Here is an 18,989-nt window from a genome sequence, read left to right on the forward strand (position 1 = left end):
TGGGCGGTAAAAAAATTGCCATTTTCTGGAAGGAAATGCTGAGAATGTTGTATGACACTCTCGGGAAGAGTGTCTTTTCATACTGAACTGTCATATGGTAGACAACAACATTTCAGTGGCAACTGGAACCAGTTGGAGTGATCTGTGACTGAACTGATGTGTCGTGTGCAGTAACGCTGTACTGCATGGAAATACCATAATTTTCCATGACAGCGCAACACTGCATTCAGCAGGGCGGGGCGGTATACGAGAACTATTCAAGTGGTGGATTTAGAAAATATTGGGACACCCACCATACTCACCATCTCCATGTGATTTTGACTAAAGCCAAAGTCAAGGAATTTTTGTGCAGAAGATCGTTGTAGACTCAAGAAGACATTGCCTTTGCTGTGAAGCTTTATATGTCATGATGGATGTCCATGTTGGTGTTCTACTTTTCTCAAATTATTAACAGCTTTTTGTGCATGTTTTGGGAACTTCTTTGACATGTGTGCTCTGCTTTTGGTTCTCTAATGCTGATGTATGTTTGCTGAATAATAATACATATTGCATGAGGCTGTCATTTATGAAAGATTGCTTGCTTTTTTGTCCTACACCTGGTATACATAACCTGCACTTTTCAAACATTCCACGGAACATTACATGATCCCTTCCGTTCTTATATTTCTATATTTCATATCAGACCTGCATATTTGCAAGAAATAAAGAGTAGTCAGACATTACACCCCCATGCCTTGTATAAACCATCTTAGTCATAAGTGATTCCAGGTAGTAAATCTGTAGAATTGATAACTATTTATTGAAATCTGAACCATGTGATTAAATGGGATCCAGCTCCTTGGTTGAATGTTCAGCTTCAAGGCCCTTGGTTCATAGGGTCCTGGGTTTGATTCCCTCCTGGTTTGGGTATTTAAGTGCATGTGGTTAATTCCATTGATTTGCGGATTGCGTGCTTGTGTTTGTGTTTGTCCCAGAACACCCAACTTCATACACACACCACCACCTGCTACCACAGAACTCACAGTAATGAATACATCCCTCCGCATACGGTTGGCGTGAGAAAGGGTATGTGGCTCTAAAACAAGGCCAAGTCCACATGTATGACAGTTCGTACCAACGACCCCATTGGAGAGTGGGAAAAGTGGCAAAAGGAAAAGATACTCCTTTTTTCAGTTTATAAAATAATGTAGTCTAAAAGAAAAAGGATGGCTGTGAAATTATGAAATTGCCGGGATATATCTTTTGATTGGTTGTATTTTAGTTTTCAGTGATACTGCAAAGCGAAGAAGAAATAGCACCTGGATTCCGGCGTTGGACAAACCAAAGTTCTTCTGTCACGAATTATAGCAAGCAACATGAGGTGTCCTTCTGTATGAGACGTTCTCGACTCGTCCTACCCATTCCGATGTATATAACTCCAGCATTTGAGACTGAACTTGGTAAGAGTTTCACCATAATTTGTAGTTTATAGCAAGTATTATCTTCACATTGTTGATCTTATTTTCTAATCCAGCTTTGTTGACATGGTTAATAATACAGCAAAGTAAAAATAACAATTCACAGGAAATTCATCCTTTGCTGATTTGTCCCTCACCTTTGTAATCATAAAGTTAAGGTCCTTCTGTTGTCTTCTAGATTTGTTTGGACTATTTTCAATACTTCATGGTCTTATCTACTAGATTTATGCAGCCAACTAAAAGAAAAATTGACAGTATTGTATCCTTATTTTGTTCTGGAGATGATTAATCAATCAATAAATCAATCAGCCATCAGTGCTCTGCATTTAAGATAGCCATCCAGATTGCAGATTCTCTATCAGTTTTTTACTTACTCTTTTCTTAAATGATTTCAAAGAATTTATGAGCTATTTTTTCCAGGTAAGTCCAAAACTCTGTGTTGGTGCCTATCCTAGTATATTTCCTAATGAATATGCCTCTTGAGGTTATAAAAAGTGATAAAGCTGTCTGTGAATGAAGAAATTAGAAAATAGAGGACAAGGTATCAATGATATTCTATCGCTTACAGTACATATACGTTGTCAACAATTTGAGTGTTAATTTGCTTTATACGAAAATGCATATGCCATCAGAGAATTTCAAATTGATTCTTCTATTGAGAGACAAAGATTATCTGGAGTGAAACAGATGCAGTATAACAGCTAGGTGAGTCATTATCAGAATAATTGATAGGAGAGAATTGAAATGAATGACCGGGTTATGTTTCTAATAAACGTCTCGAACGTGGTAGGCTATTATATTTAAAAGGGTATGGTAATAAAAAGGTCATTCAAATAAATGCATTTCTAAAACAAGTATTGATTTATAGGAAGAAGGATTATGGGCTGGAGTAATTTACCAAGGGTGCCCGTCCACTAATATATCTACACCAATTTGATAAATTTCCAACTTCTATGAAGTCATTTAAGACAAGACTAGGTAAACAATTCATAAATAATCTGCCACTTGGACAACAACCCTAAATTCAGATCATTGGTGATTGACTGAATTTAATTGAATTTAAACTGCGACTCTGTGAAACGCATCAGATATTCCCCCCGAGGACTGTTATTTTAGAATGCAATCCTGTCTTACCTATTTCCTCAACCCTACTAGTTGACAGAAAAGACGTATATTTTGAATTTTCCACATAATGCTTGTCCAGATAGACATTTCTAGATAGCATTGGTTCAATTACCGATACCCAAAGAAAAGTACTCTGTACGTTATTATTACAACTTAACAATTCAATATGATATTCATAAGGTTATGTTTATGTACCACAATCTTGTTTACATTCAACCGATGCTTCGGCCATGTTGTTTTTGTATTAAGGTCTGATCAAAGAGAATTAGTGAGAGGCGACTCTCAACGTTATTTTTCACTTCTGTACTCAACGGCTGCCGCAAAGATTACTGGGAGCTGCCGTAAAGATTCCCTAGAATTGCACGCTAGCGCCTGTAGCCGTCAGGAGGTCTGAACTAAATTACCGGGCGGGTGATTTAAATCGTCTAGCAGGGCGGGTACCCAGGTTCTCATCCTCGATCACTCTTGAATATAATGTGAAATATATTAATTTCTTTGTTTTCATTTCTTTCAAATCTTTCCTTTCATTTTCGTTTCTTTCTGTTACCCTTTTCTGAAATACTTCATTCTGAACAATGATATACCTGGAGGTTGGCCTGTGCTTTATTAATAATAATAATAATAATAATGCTATTTGCTTTACGTCCCACTAACTACTCTTTGACGGTTTTCGGAGACGCCGAGGTTCCGGAATTTAGTCCCACAGGAGTTCTTTTACGTGCCAGTAAATCTACCGACACGAGGCTGACGTATTTGAGCACCTTCAAATACCACCGGACTGAGCCAGGATCGAACCTGCGCCTCAACCGTCTGAGCCACTCAGCCCGGCTGCTTTATTATTCAAATTATTTTTTGGAGGAAAGCTTACCCAGCCTGTGCTGCTTATTATAATTTTATTTTTACTAATCCACAAACTCATGAAGGATGGGAGTGACCGGCCTGGCCTGTGCGGTTTTTTTTGACAAGTTACAACATAATGCTTTTATCTCTTTTTGCAGTCTAATGTTGCACAGTCATGTCAAAAGATTTCGGCAACACCATTTGTATTTTCTGAAGGAACTTACTATATGATACATCTTTCAGTCTGTCAAATGAAGCTCCTAGGGCCACACACTGAGAAATATTGAGATTTGTACTTCTGTTGCATCTGCTAAAGGATGGCAAGTCTCTGGCAGAGTAGTTTTTGAAGAAACCCGGACAAAATAGCATGTACTCCGTTTCTACGTATTGCACCAAAACACAACATATCCTGCAATCAATCATCTGCATTTAGATGATAGAGAGAGCTCTTGCATTATTGTAGTGAAAAAGTAGTTAAAACCTATTGAAATAATTTAAATTTTGTGTGTGTGCGTTCCATATAGTGCTATTTGTATATTGGTGTTTAGTGCTTGTTGGTAGAAATTGGGAGTAGTGTTATTTATTTGAATTTTATAACAAGTAATTCATTTGGTGTTCAGTAGATTACGTTTTCTAGGTTAAGTAGGCTAGCTAGGTGTACTTTGTTTCGAATTTAGGCTTAGGAAATACTTTAGGTAATAATATTAACTTTTAAAACAATATTTTTAAATATCTGTAGGTTCATTGGTATTATACTTACAAAGGCAGATTATCATAAGGAGTTGTAACTCACTGTAATTTCCGCCGCTACTTTTCCGATATTTCGTATAGATATCCGTTCAAACTACCACGAAGGTAATAATTTGATACATTAAATAAAACGATAAACCTGTAAATATCGATTTAAAGAGAAGTTAAAGAGATTTCACGGTAATTTCACTGGATAATTACGGCACTTAAAAGTTTTTTGGATTGTTGACGATTGTTGCTACATGCACATGATAGTAGTGTAAATAAATACAAAGGCAGCTGATTCATTATTCCGATAATGTGTAGTCTTAGTTCCCTGCATACTTTGTACTTTCCACCTTCGTTTATCCATCGAGTAAAAGTTAATAATATCCCAATAATATTGCACTTCAAACCCCCGGCGTGGTTTTGACAGAATAGCAGACAACCTCTTATTCTCAGCATTTAAGGACACTTTTATTTTCCGTCCTGCGTAGTAGGGAAAATAATACTAATCCACCAGCGTTAAAAGTTCATATAACCACACTTCAGCTGAAAATTGTAGTGTAGATACATTGTAGTACAGATACAGTACATTTATTTATCATCATCATAAGTCTGTACAGAGTTCTCCTCCATTTTCACAGACACTATGCATAGGTGTACATAAATGCATGAATGAGTTTTTTTTGAATGATTCCATGACCGAATAATATTGTCATGCATGCATGAATAAATGAATGAACACTTCCCTCCCAGTCACGGATAGCCACCAACTGAGGAGAGAGCATTCGGTTGGCAGGATAAATGCATGTATGGGATTATGCATGACTACTGCCCGGTCGTGTTATCCACCCCTGATGAGAAAAAGGAGCCACCTTCCCAAGGATAACACGTCCAGCCCTTTCCCTTGAGGCCCAAACAGAAGACCCCACCTGATCTAATAGCTGTCAAACACTAATTTCTCACCATTCCCTATTTTCTGCGAGGCACACGTAAGCGGAAATCCCGCACCTCAAGTGTCCCCTCCCTATTCTTCTTTCTCTGTTGCATTTAGATCACTCTACATATTCGATTGGGATAGGCCCGTCCTATCCCGTCCTACTTCGGTTATAGCCTTACATAAACGTATGAATTAATGAATTAATTAATTAATTGGCTATGATTCCCTATCTAAAATAGTGCCCTTTGCACAGGCGGATCGCCATTCCACATGCAAGCGCCACGCCTACGATTATCTACATGAGTGCATGAATAAATGAATTAATTAATTAATTACCAATTCCCTAACTGTATTGAGAAAACACGTATGGATGGATTTATGAATGGGTATATGGATATTCATGCATGCATGTTAGGAAAAAATACTCATCCCTCCCAGTACGGATAACCAGTAACTGGGGAGAGAGCCCTTGTTATGAATTAAATAAATGATTGAATGAATAATATGTGGAATGAGTAGTGAATGAATGAGTGGATGTTATCAACCTACAGCCACGGATCGCCAGCAGCTGAGGATGAAACATTATATCCATTGGGCCCTGTCTCATTACAAACAGTTTGACAGTTAATTACGTTATGGCTTACTAACATATCGACTTTACAGTGCTACATATACTAATATTCCTTTTACTACATAGCCCTATTGGAAATTTCTTAACTAATCGGTTCGCAACACAATCATCCATCCGTAATATGACCTATCCTCATTGTAGGCTCTTTCAACACTCTTCTACATGAATTTCTAATTACAATTAACAGTTTACTGAGATTACCAGGTTTATACCATTCTTTGCTTATCATCTGAATAATCCTATAGCCATTCTCATCCTCATTTATCATATATTGTTCCTTGTTATTCAAAAATTTCTTTCTCACCGCTATGGTTTCTTTACATGATTTCAACATGTGAAATTCTTCTCTGTTTTCACCACATCCCCTTTTCTTGTAAATTCCCATTAACCACCATATCAAACCCCTGATTTCTCTTCTATTTACACTCACAATATTTATGTTCATATCCTGCCTTATCCTAATAAACTCTGAGAGGGTCGCCTTGCTTCTACACTCGGATACCAACCACTGTCTTTGAATATCTCTGAGTCGTCTAATGATTAGTTTATTCGTTGATCTTTCCAACCTCTCCCAGTAACTTCCATATCCCAACCTATCTAATATACTTCTGATTTTCGTTAACCAATACTCTCCCTGGATATTATCTCTCTGATGTTGATATGCGATCTGCAGAAGCTCGCCACCCTCTCTTCCTTTCAATCTCAACAGATATTTCAGAACTCTCTTAAGAACATCTACTTGGATATTTTCTTCACATATTAATCTTACTCCACAATTTGCTGTGCAATTTGGTAACCCCATTACAATTTTACAGAACTTACTTATAACCTGATTCAGCATCTCACACTCTTTCTCTACACCCCATAGCTCAGCTCCATAAAGCATTCGATTTTTAACTACGGCTTGCAGGACATTTCTCTGAATCTTATAGTCTATATTTGGGAATTTATTTTCAAGAATTCTAATTACTGATAATGCTGCAAGACCTTTCCATTTCGCTTGTTTTATTTGATGGATCCACTTCCCGTTGTTTGCTATATATATTCCCAGGTACTCTAATCTATTTGTGACCTCCACTTGACAACCATCAATCGTCCATTGTTCATTCTTCGCTCGTTTACAGCCATTCTTACAGATCAGAACTTTCGTCTTGGAAATGTTAATTTTTAATGACCACGTTTTAGCAAACTCTATGACAGCATTAATGCTCTTTTGCATGCCTCCGGCCGTTAACGTCATCAGCAGGACATCGTCCGCTAAAATTAGGCCTGATATTTCTTGATTTACTAAAACTGGACTCATCCAGTTATCACGTCCATGTCCGTTTAATATATCGTTTATAAATAACAGAAATAAAATAGGAGATAGCTTACATCCTTGTTTCAAACCCAATAAAGAATCTATTTGACCACATGCTACCCCATCACCTACCCTTATACTGCATTGCACCCTTCGGTAAACTGCCTCCAATGATTGTACCATCTTACTAGATACCCCTAATAGGCGTAATTTTGCGAACAATGCACCCCTGCTGACTGTGCCAAAGGCCTTTTCAAAATCTATAGCCGATATATATAATTTTCCTGCTTTCGGTTTTATATACTTATCTATTATTGTTTTTACAATCATGATGTTATCTATTGTTCTTCTGCGTTTTCTGAAACCACTTTGATATTTCGAGAGGATGGAGAATTCTTCCGCCCATTTCATCAGTCTATTTGCCAGAATTCCTTTATATAATTTACTTAGGGAGTCCAATAGTGTTATACCTCTGTAGTTGTTTGGATTACTTCTCTCCCCACGCTTCTTGTAAATTGGACATATTATACCTGTCTGCCATGCCTTAGGAAACTCCAAAGAATCAAATATCCTATTGAACAATTTTACTAATATTTCCAGCATTTGTTGACTTTTTACTGCTTCTTTCCAAAATTCATTAGTTATACCACTGAAGCCCCCCGCTTTCCTACATTTGACCTTTCTAATCATTTCTAAAACCTCACATTCTGTTATTTCTTCATCTAAGCAGGGGATACAAATCTCTAAGCCCCTCGAGATATCCATACATGTTCTATTATTTATCCAAGTATCCTGTCCTCCTAGCAATTTATTAAAATAATCAATCCAGACTCCATTCTCAATTTTAACATTGGCATATCCTCTCTCACCTCTACTTATTTTATTAATTCTATTCCATACCTTATCACTTTGATTATTCTTACAGTCTATGTTTATTAATTTTGCCTCCTCCTGTTGCCATATCCTCTTTTGCTCTACTAACAACACTTTATATTCTTTTCTTAGTTTACAATAGTGTGCCCGAACCTTAGGCTCCCCCTCTTTTCTATATGCCTTTAGGGCTCTAATCACCTCCATTTTCTTTGTTTTACAGACATCATTGTACCATCCTTTCCTTTTATCTTTATTATTATTATTCTGTTTCCTTTTCACATGAGCTATAGTTTTAAAGGGTTTCTCTACCAGTTCTACCGCTAAGTCCACCTTACTACTCAGTAACGCAACCTCTATTCCACTCTTAATTATCTGGAATTCTTCTCCCTTTAAATATGACTCTACTCTTTTTGGGGTATTCTTGCACCACTTGTATTTATTAATTATCCTAATATTATCTTTTCTGTTACAGTGTTACGTTCCTCCTGTTCTTTCTCATACACTTCTAGGGTAACAGATACCGGGGAATGATGTGATTCGGCCCATTCTAATATCTCTATTTCCTTTACCATCTCTAAAATATCTCCCGTACACACAACCAAATCAATTACACTACCTCCCTGCGCTGTAATATATGTTAGCTTTCCCGTTTCATCTCCCCGCCACCATCCATTTAGAATATATAAATTCTCTGCGGTACATAGTTCTAGTAGTTTATCCCCATATACATTACGTTCCTTATCCCGACTGTTTCTGCTACCTCTCATTGGCTCTATTCCTTCTTTACTATATGCGAGAATTGACTCTCCAATTCGTGCGTTCCAATCCCCCAACATAATGATTCCTGCTTCTTCATATTTACCTCTCATTAGGTTAATCTCCTCTATTAGATCCTCAAAAAAGTTCACATTGGTATATGGTGACCCCATCGGATGGTTATATATAAAGGCTAAGCATATGTCTCTCTGTTTACTCCCTTCCAGTTTAAGTTTGATCCAAATTACATCTTGCATATCGTTAGGCAATTCTTCTATCTGACTACTAAACTCTTCCTTTATCAGAAGTGTTATTCCTCCCGGAATTCTCCCTCGAGTCCCTCGTTTTCTTTTTATTACACTTCTCGTAACACAGCCCTTCCATGTTAAAATCTTTGCTTCCGGCATCCATGTTTCTAAAAAAGCAAATATCTCAAAATTTTCCACAAGCTCAGACACTCCATCATTCCCCAGTTTACTTAATATGCCTTCTATATTTACAAAACCAATTTTCAATGCTAGTTATTTCACTTTCCTATTATCTGAGACACTACCTGTTTTACTACGTGTGTTTATTGTTTTATCAATTTGTACTATACTTCCATGAGGGGAACTATAAATTTCCCCTAACTTCTTTCCTTCCCGTTTATTACCTTTTCCATCTGAGAACACTCCCTTCTTAGCCCATAAGTCCTTCAAGCTCTGTCCCTGCTTCTTTTTCTTATCGTCCTCTGTCCTGCAGCTGCTTTTTTCAGCTACCGGAGTAGTACACGAGCTATTACCCGGTTCCTCATCAGGTGTTAAACATTTACTTACAGGTCGTTTCTCCGTAGTAGTGGCAACGCCCTCACTGTCAGTAGGTGTCAGCAACCTTGGCGACACGAGCTCTGCTCCTGTTTCCTGCACGTCATCATTCTTTCTTCCGTGTTGCGCCGGTACCGCACTTCCTCCTCGCGCCAGGGCTTCCAGCTGGGATGGCGTGTAGTTCTTTCTCCAACCATCGCCTGTGATGAATAGTCTCTTGCCTCTAATAAACGCTGTAAGGCCTTCTCTTCTTGCTCTCCCCAAGTGGAATCGTAGGATTTTCATCTCTTTCCTTTCTTCAATTCCCAGGTCTCTCTGGATCCAGACTTCCGTCCCTTTTAAATTCCTGGCATTCTGGAGAATTTGGTGGGTTTTCATTCCAGATACCAATTGTACTTTAATCGGTCTGTTCCCTTGGATCCTTCCTATTCTCTGCACGTCGTCCACATCGGATTCCGTGCAATTTACTTTCACTCCTTGTGTGAACACTTCCAACACAGCATCTAGTAACGCCAGTTTGTCCTCGCTTCTATTGTCCTTAATCCCATGTATGACCAGACATCTGCTACGTTGGGCAATCACTGATCTCCGGACCTGCATCTCCAGCTCCCGTGTGCGCTGCTCCAATACCAGTCGGTGTTCCTTAGCAATTTTCATTTCTTCCTGGTATTTATCTATAGATTCTTTTATACCTGCCATATCACCCCGAAGGCTGTCTTTCATATCCTGAATATCTTTATTCTGTGCCATAATGAGCTCCCTCGTTGTGTCTGTTTGGCTGCCCTCTTTTATCACCTCCTTGATCTTAGCTATATCTTCCCAATTCAGTGGCCCAGGGTTGCTTTCCACTCCTCCAATTACTAATAATGCAGCAATCACTAACGCTGCCAGCACGATTTCAGAGTATTTTATATCACATTTTAAACCACATACCTGATATTTTATTCGATTGTTCCATCGGCCGATGACCGCTCGGTAGAGTTCTATGCTTATTCCCATTATGCTTACGCCACAACACTCAGCACTCCGCACACACGTCTGCTTCGTTTGCAGGGCTCCAATCGACTGTATACAGTACATTTAGATAGTGCCGTATCTTGCCTGCTATATTCGTATGTTCTGTTACGTGCGTATCTGTTAGAGTGTAGTATTAATAATAATTTGTCTAAGCATTTAGCTTTGGTAATCTTTCAGTGCAGTAGTTCTTCCAAATTGCATTTTTATTTGTGCTTAGTAGAGACATAAAATACCGGTATCGTAATTAGGAGACGTCTGAAAGTAGTTTAAAAATTACTGTAGTGTACTGTACATTAGTATACGAGTAATAGCCTATTTTAATTTAGTGTGCTTATTTTATTATTGTAAAATATTTGTGTAGTACTGGTGTAGTAGAGGTATCCGTAGAAACTCTTACTAAAATTCTGTTGTTGTAATTACGACAGGCTTAATTGCAGTTTGGAATTGTGTAGTTCTTGTGTATTACTTACGATATTCAGTAATTAACAGCAGCTTTTATCATGTTAGGGGTTATAGGATAAAAATAGTGTACTACTAAGTAGTAGGAAGTGGGTTGTTGGTGGGCAAGCTGAACATTGAACTACTAAGTAGTATTATAGTGTAGTCGTATATTAATTACCTTATTGTAGTGTAATCTTTAAGTACTATCCCAGACAATATATCCCTCCGTTGATTTATTCTTTGCAAATAAGTTATTTTATTTTAATTTTAATTTTTACCGTAAAGAATGGCTAAGGAGCGCGGGTGTGAGGGGCATGAGGGAGGAGTTGGAGAGTTTGAGGGAGGTATTTAGGATTCTCATAGAAGACAGGAAGGAAGATAGGACTCCCTCAAACAATGTACAGGTTACAGTAGGTGTACAAGAGGGACGGGAAGGACAGAGGGGAGTTGTAGAAGACAGGTGGTCTAAATTGCAGGCTATGGGCTCTATTCAGGATCAGAAGACAGGTGTCTGTGCGAAATCGGTAGGAGTCACTCCAGGTAGAACAACAGAGGGAAGATGAGGGACAGGGAACTGTTGCTGAGATGTGTGTAAGTAGGAGGAAGGAAAAGGGTAGGAAAGGGAAATGTAGAGTAGAGGATAGGAAAAGACAGGTGCAACAGGGTCATGGGAAGGAGAAAAGGGAGGAGGAAGTAGCTTCTGCAGCTATCAGAAAAGATAGGGCTAACCAGGAGGGGAGGGGATCAAATGAGATAGGTAGGGTTGAGACTCTGGTCATGATGAATTCCATCGTTAGACACGTGGGGAAAGGGTGTGGAGGAAAGGGAACCAGGGTAAGTTGTTATCCAGGAATTACGTTGAGGCAGATGTTGAGGAAAGTAGAAGAGAGGGAGGAAGGGAAGGAGAAGGTGGTAGTGTTTCATGTTGTTACCAACAACGTAAGGCAAGCTGATATAAGTACCAACATAGTTGGAGATGCGTGGGATCTGGTAAATGCAGCAGGGGTGAAGTTTAAGAGAGCGGAGATTGTTATTAGTGGAATACTGTGTAGGAGGGATACTGACTGGAGGGTGGTTGGGGATTTAAATGAGACTAAGGAGTGGGTATGTGGGAAACTGGGAGTGAAATTTCTAGATCCTAATGGGTGGGTAGGAGATAGGGATCTGCGCTCAGATGGCCTTCATTTAAACCGCAGTTGTACGTGTAAGTTAGGAAATTTGTTTGGAAGGGTAATAGGGAGGTACATTCAGGGAAACGGGGTGGCCTAGGGAGCGGTGATAAGGGAACGGGGAACTGGAAATCAAGTAGGGATGACATAAAATTGTTAGTGTTGAACTGTAGAAGTATTGAAAAGAAAGGAATAGAACTAAGTAATTTAATAGATATATATGTACCAGATATTGTAATAGGAGTTGAATCATGGCTGAGAAATGATATCATGGATGCAGAAATTTTCTCACGGCACTGGAATGTGTATCTTAGAGATAGGATAGAAATGGTGGGAGGGGGAGTATTCATTCTGGTGAAAGAAGAATTTGTAAGCTACGAAAAAGTTAAAGATGAGACACATGAAAATCTAGGTGTAAGGCTCATTTCTAAAGATAATAGGCAACTTGATATATTTGGAGTGTACAGACCGGGAAAGGGTAGCACTGACGCAGATACGGAATTATTTGATAGGATAGTCGGTTATGTGGGAAACGACATGGAAAGAAATGTGATTGTAGCAGGAGATCTGAATTTGCCATATGTCAATAGGGAACATGCATGATCCGGGGTTTTAATTAAAAATATGCTAATCTGATTAAAAATTTCGTGCAGAATTCAAAAATGTGATCAGAATGTACAAATAATAACTCCAAACATGATAAAAATCTACGAAAATGTCACGTCACGCAAGTACGCGATCTCATTGGTCTGACGTCATCGTACAGGTTGACTGAATTAGCAGACGAAATAACGCATAGTGCGCTGTGAGAAGCAGGACACACTTCGCGTATTTCTACTTTACGTTAGTGTCTAGTATGATTAAATTCGAGGTCTATACATCGGATAATAATCTGAGTGGTATATTTTAGACTTAAAATGAATCCTGCGCAGACAGTGAGGCAGAAAACTTATAAATGGTGTAGAGTTCCGATGTGCAATAGCACATCGCATACCATACCAAACAAATTTTTTATACATGTTCCAAAGACGCTAAAACTAGGGAGAAATGGATTTTGGCGAGCCGGAAAAATGCTGGTGATATATCGGAAAAGTCTACAGTTTATTTTTTTGAAGATTTTAACGTAAGATGAATTTGTTTGAATTTTCAAATCATTTTTCCATGTCAGCTGTTCTAGTGGTAAAACTTTAAATTTTAATGTATGATGCTTTATTTAAATGCTTCAATTACATCTTGGAATATGAAAGTAATAAACAGTGCATTAAATAATGCTGATTATTAAAGTATTCTCCAAACCTAACCTATGTTTTGGGTGATCCATGTCAAGATAATAAATCAAAGGGGTTATGAACCATTTTGACAGCTCTAATTCTACCAATATATCTTGGCATGGGACAGTTATGTATGTCTTTATTGAAGAGCTTAATTGGTAAAGAAATTTAGGCTATATCTAAATAGTCTATAATGTAACAAAGAATAGGCGTGTACATCACGAAAGGAAACAACGTGAATTTAACAAATGTATAACTCTACACAAAACCAATGCTTGTTTGTTGGGGTCTTATAAGTTAACAATGCTCAATTACAATAATTATCATAATATTAATGAAATAAATAACATAATTGCACACAGGTGAAAATAGTGATGTAGGTGTTTAAAATATTATCCAACTTAGCCTAAGTTTTCGGTTATACAAGCCAAGTCAATAAACCGAAGGGTAAAAATACCGCGCGAGTTGGCCGTGCGGTTAGGAGCGCGCAGCTGTGAGCTCGCATCCGGGAGATAGAAGGTTTTGAACCCCACTGCTGGCAGCCCTGAAGATGGTTTTCCGTGGTTTCCCATTTTCACACCAGGCAAATGCTGAGGCTGTACCTAAGGCCACGGCTGCTTTGTTCCCATTCCTAGGCCTTTCCTGTCCCATCGTCGCCATAAGACCTATATGTGACGGTGTGACGTAAAGCAAACAGCAAAAACAAAAAAAAAAAAAGTAAAAGTCACAGCACCCAAAGACATTCCTGTATTGAGCGACTAAAATGTCACCAGGACACTTTTCTTTCCTGATATGCTCAGCTTGTTAAAAGCCAAATGTAATTAATGTTATTGGCTTCACGCCCCGCTAACTACTTCTACGATTTTCGGAGACGCCGATGTGCAGGAATTTAGTCCTGCAGGAGTTCTTTTACGTGCCAGTAAATCTACCGACACGAGGCTGACGTATTTGAGCACCTTCAACTACCACCGGACTGAACCAGGATCGAACCTGCCAAGTTGGGGTCAGAAGGCCAGCACCTCAACCGTCTGAACCACTCAGCCCAACTTGTGAAAACTAGATGAAGTCATATTTATCTTTATCATGTTTAACTTTTTCCCTCCACCAAGATATTTAATTCTCTTTCATGGGCCCCGGAAGTGGGTAGGCCAGTTGCCCCAACCATAAATATATATTTTTTTAGAAATGATAGGTTATAGACCTACAGTACTATGATCTTTCTTTCTTTCTTTCTTTCTTAATCAGTTTATCCTTCAGGGTCGGTTTTCTCTCGGACTCAGCGAGGGATTTCACCTCTACCACTTCAAGGGCAGTGTCCTGGAACGTGAGACTTTGAGTATGGTGATGAAACTGGTGAGGAGGGCCATTACCTCGCCCAGGCGGCCTCACCTGTTATGCTCAACAGGGGCCTTGTTGGAGGATGGGAGGATCGGAACGGATAGACAAGGAAGAGGGAAGGAAACGGCCGTGGCCTTAGGTGCCTGGAGGAGAAGTAGGAAAATACGAAAAACCACTTCGAGGATGGCTGAGGTGGGATTCGAAACCCTTCTACTCAGTTGACCTCCCGAGGCTGAGTAGACCCCGTTCCAGCCCTCGTACTATTTGTTTTCAACTTTCATGGCAGAGCCGGGAATCGAAACCGGGCCTCCGGAAGTGGCACACATTAACCACTACACCACAGAAGCGGACTAGTACTATAATGCTACCTATATGTTTATGTTAGTGCTGAAATCCGATTTCTTACTTTACTAATGCTGAAAGCCCGAAAATGTAATGTTATTCTTTAATAGGGGAATCAGTCCAGAAGGAAATATTGAAAGTGATGTGATATCTATCCAGGTTCGTTGTTATCCTAATACTATGGGTTACAGTACATTGCACATATATAAAAGACGCCACTTACAAACTTGCTTGTTATCCGCTAATTTCTGCGGCCACAAAAGTCACATTTTTCAAGAATGATGACATCTACACATGGTAGATTGACTGTGCTGTTTTGAACCTTTCTTCTGTCATTTCGAAGTTATTCGCGATCATGAATAATAAACGATCGGCTTTTAGCAACGGCTGATGCACAACGGCTGGTAGAGCTCCATGCGGTACTGGATCGTGACGTCACAGCGCGCCGCTTACGTCAGAGGCCGTTTCACTCGCCTTGCGGAAAGGCACTATTAAATATTTTTTTAATGGTAGAAAACAAGGCAACATACCACAATGTAATACGTTTACGTACTATTTCATTGGTGTACTTTTCAAAAAAAATATTTTTGAAAATGATGCATGTTCCCAATTGGGAAGGAAATGCAAACGACAGGAAGCATGACCAACAATTGGTAAATAAGTTAATATGGGAAGGACAGCTGATTCAGAAAGTAATGGAACCAACCAGAGGGAAAAATATCCTGGATGTGGTGCTGATAAAACCAGATGAGCTCTATAGGGAAACTGAAGTAGTAGATGGTATTAGTGATCATGAAGCTGTTTTTGTCGTAGTTAAAAATAAATGTGATAGAAAGGAAGGTCTTAAAAGTAGGACTATTAGGCAGTACCATATGGTTGATAAAGCAGGCATGAGGCAGTTTCTAAGAAGTGACTATGACCGGTGGAAAACGGTAAATAAAAATGTAAACAGACTCTGGGATGGGTTTAAAGAAATTGTTGAGGAATGTGAAAAGTTCGTACCTTGAAGGGTGGTAAGGAATGGTAATGACCCCACCTTATTATAATAGAGAAATAAAGAGACTAAGAAGGAGGTGCAGACTGGAAAGAAATAGAGTTAGAAATGGCTGTGGAAGTAAGGAGAAATTGAAGGAACTTACTAGAAAATTAAATCTAGCAAAGAAGGCAACTAAGGATAACATGATAGCAAGCATAATTGCCAGTCATACAAATTTTAGTGAAAAATGGAAGGGTATGTATAGGTACTTTAGGGCAGAAACAGGTTCAAAGAAGGACATTCCAGGAATAATTAATGAACAAGGAGAATTTGTATGTGAGGATCTTCAAAGGGCAGAAGTACTCAGTTAGCAGTATGTAAAGATTGTTGGTTACAAGGAAAATGTCCAGATAGAGGAGGTGACTAATGCTAAAGAAGTATTAAAATTTACACATGATAACAATGATATTTACAATAAGATACAAAAGTTGAAAACTAGGAAAGCAGCTGGAATTGATAAGATTTCTGGGGATATACTAAATACAATGGATTACTTATTTGATTATTATTTGGTTGAAGGAGCTATACCAAATGAATGGAGAATTGCTACAGTAGCCCCTGTGTATAAAGAAAAGGGTGATAGACATAAAGCTGAAAATGACAGGCTAGTAAGTTTGACATGCGTTGAATGTATGCTTTGGGAAGGCATTCTTTCTGATTACATTAGACATGTTTGGGAAATTAATAACTGGTTCGATAGAAGGCAGTTCGGGTTTAGGAAAGGTTATTCCACTGAAGCTCAACTTGTAGGATTCCAGCAAGATATAGCAGATATTTTGGATTCTGGAGGTCAAATGGACTGTATCGCGATTGACCTGTCTAAAGCATTTGATAGGGTGGATCATGGGAGACTACTGGCAAAAATGAGTGCAATTGGACTAGACAAAAGAGTGACTGAATGGCTTGCTATATTTCTAGAAAATAGAGAATTAGAGAAGGCGAAGCTTTATCTGACCCTGTAATAATTAAGAGGGGAATTCCTCAAGGCATATTATCGGAACTTTATGTTTTCTTATGTATATAAATGATATGAGAAAAGGAGTGGAATCGGAGGTAAGGCTTTTTGCGGATGATGTCATTCTCTATAGAGCAATAAATAAGTTACTGCAACGTGACCTCGAAAATATTGTGTGATGGACAGCAGGCAATGGTGTGATGATAAACGGGGTTAAAAGTCAGGTTGTGAGTTTCACAAATAGGAAAAGTCCTCTCAGTTTTAATTACTGCGTTGATGGGGTGAACGTTCCTTTTGGGATCATTGTAAGTATCTAGGTGTTAATATAAGGAAAGATCTTCATTGGAGTAATCACATAAATGGGATTGTAAATAAAGAGTACAGATTTCTGCACATGGTTATGTGGGTGTTTAGGGGTTGTAGTAAGGATGTAAAGGAGAGGGCATATAAGTCTCTGGTAAGACCCCAACTAGAGTATGGTTCCAGTGAATGGGACCCTCACCAGGATTACCTGATTCAAGAACTGGAAAAAATCCAAAGAAAAGCAGCTCGATTTTTCTGGGTGATTTCCGACAAAAGAGTAGCGTTACAAAAATGTTGCAATGTTTGGGTTGGGAGGAATTGAAAGAAAGGAGAGCTGCTCGACTAAGTGGTATGTTCCGTGCTGTCAGCAGTGAGAAGGCGTAGAGTGACATTAGTATACGAATAAGTTTGAGTGGCGTTTATAAAAGTAGGAAAGATCGCAATATGAACATAAAGTTGGAATTCAAGAGGACAAATTGGGGCAAATATTCATTTATAGGAAGGGGAGTTAGGGATTGGAATAACTTACCAAGGGAGACGTTCAATAAATTTCCAATGTCTTTGAAATCATTTAGGAAAAGGCTAGGAAAGCAACAGATAGGCAGTCTGCCACCTGGGCGACTGCCCTAAATGCAGATCAGTATTGATTGATTGATTGATTGATTGATTGATTGATTGATTGATTGATTGATTGATTGATTGATTGATTGATTGATTGATTGATTGATTGATTGAACAATGTCAAGGTACAAAATTGTATGCATCCCTTGTATTCATTGTTCTGCACTCTTTACAGTACTTAAAAATGTTCTATTTTATGTGACAGTAGGATATATCTAAATTTCTCTGCTATACAGGAAAGGATAGAATCATGAATATTTTTGTGGGCTTAATGGACAAGAGAGCAATTACAGATTCTGTGATTGTTCCCGCTTACAACATGCAAGAGGTACAAATAATGCTTCCTTTTAGTCCATCCGCAGGAGAGGAGTTCCAATAAAGTGAAAGAAATATGTAGCATCAGGATCTACGTACAATAACATGGCAGCTGATCCAGCACAAAACATTCCCGTGCCGCATCACAAGATAGCTCCACCTATTAAGATCTACGTCCAAGGAATTGGTCACTAATTTACGTACAGTATTATGAAAAATATGCTGCTACCTTCCGCGACATTACCGTGTGCAAGGGACTTTGCTGTGAAGTGAAACCATCTTCAAGGTCGCCGACAGTGGGGTTCGAACCCACCACTGCCCGAGCGCAATCTCACAGATACATGACCACACTGTGTAGCCTACTTGCTGGGTGTTTTGTAATACAAAACTAAATACATTAATACCCTATCATTACAATTTTACAAATTGAAATTCTTGAATTTGAACTCTTCAACAACATTTAAGCCATGCACAGTGTTCTCCATAGGACCTTTCGCTGACCGCCCGGCTATCATGACCTACATATGTGCTAGTTACATAATATTTCAAGTTGCTTTACGTCGCACCGACACAGATACGTCTTATGGCGACGATGGGATAGGAAAGTGCTAGGAGTGGGAAGAAAGCGGCCACGGCCTTAATTAAGGTACAGCCCCAGTATTTACCTGTTATGAAAATGGGAAACCACCATTAGTGCTGCCGACAGTAGGGTTCGAACCCACTA

The 18,989-nt window shown here is 38.8% G+C and overlaps 1 pseudogene; it reads left to right on the top strand.

The window, feature by feature from the left end:
* LOC136862700 (RAB6A-GEF complex partner protein 2-like) overlaps positions 1–18,989 on the top strand; it is a 231,439-nt pseudogene that overhangs the window by 166,233 nt on the left and 46,217 nt on the right.

Source organism: Anabrus simplex, chromosome 2 (genome assembly GCF_040414725.1).
Source record: "Anabrus simplex isolate iqAnaSimp1 chromosome 2, ASM4041472v1, whole genome shotgun sequence".
Taxonomy (NCBI): Eukaryota; Metazoa; Arthropoda; class Insecta; order Orthoptera; family Tettigoniidae; genus Anabrus; species Anabrus simplex.